Source organism: Mandrillus leucophaeus, unplaced genomic scaffold (assembly GCF_000951045.1).
Source record: "Mandrillus leucophaeus isolate KB7577 unplaced genomic scaffold, Mleu.le_1.0 Scaffold699, whole genome shotgun sequence".
Lineage (NCBI taxonomy): Eukaryota > Metazoa > Chordata > Mammalia > Primates > Cercopithecidae > Mandrillus > Mandrillus leucophaeus.
The window spans coordinates 447,051-448,162 of NW_012107574.1; positions in this window are offsets into that span (position 1 = coordinate 447,051).

Sequence of the window (1,112 nt, forward strand, 5' to 3'; positions counted from 1 at the left end):
AGCTAATTTTGTATTTTTAGTAGAGATGGGGTTCTCTATGTTGGTCAGGCTGGTCTCAAACTCCTGACCTCAGGTGATCTGCCTGCCTCGACCTCCCAAAGTGCTGGGATTACATACAGGTGTGAGCCACCACACCCGGCATTTATCATTGAGTTCTAAGAGTTCTTTATATATTCTGGTTACAAGTCCCTTATCAGATATATGATTTGCAAATATTTTCGCCCATTGTTTTAGGTCATCTTTTGTTGACAATATCCTTTGATGCTGTTTTAAATTTTTATGAGTCCCATTTATTTTTTCTTTTGTCACTTGTACCTTTGTGTTATTTCTAATAATTCATTGCCAAATCCAAGGTCATGAAGACTTACCCCTATGTTTTCTTACAAGAGTTGTATAGTTTTAGCTTCTAAATATAGGTCTTTGATCCATTCTGAGTTAATTTTTGTGTAAGCCGTAAAATAGGGGTCCACCTTCATTCTTTTGCATGTGAATATCCAGTTGTCCCAGCACAATTGTTGAATGACTATTTTTCCTGATTTTATTGTCTGGGTACCCTTGTCAACTAGCTATAGGTATATGGGTTTATTTCGGGGCTCCAAATTCTATTCCATTAATCTATATATCTTATGACTTTTGAATCAGTGTGGATAGGAATGTGTCACGATGGGCTGTAGTCTACCTTGCACAGAGGCATGGTGAGTAGCATGTCAGTATATTCTGGCCAAAGGTCAGATACATAGGGTTTGGTAAATTTGATAAGAAGAGTGGAGCTGTGAACGTTAAGCACAAAAACTGCAAACATATTATATATACTGAGACAACAGTCCAGAGACATTTTTAGGAACTCAAAATAAATACATAAAGAGAGACAGCCTATGCAACCTGACTTGCCAGACCTGTCCTAGCAGCAATGGTTTGTATTATCTTGGTGGATGAATTCCTTCTACAAATACAAGTTAAACATTTTGAGGAAGGGCATATCCGCCAAGTACACTGTAAACAGTTCAGAACATGGTGCTCCATATGCTAAAACCAGGAAGAAATTAGAATGCACTTGCTTGAAGCCATTTCAAATCATCTTTCTGTTTTCAGTTTTTGCAATATAACAATTT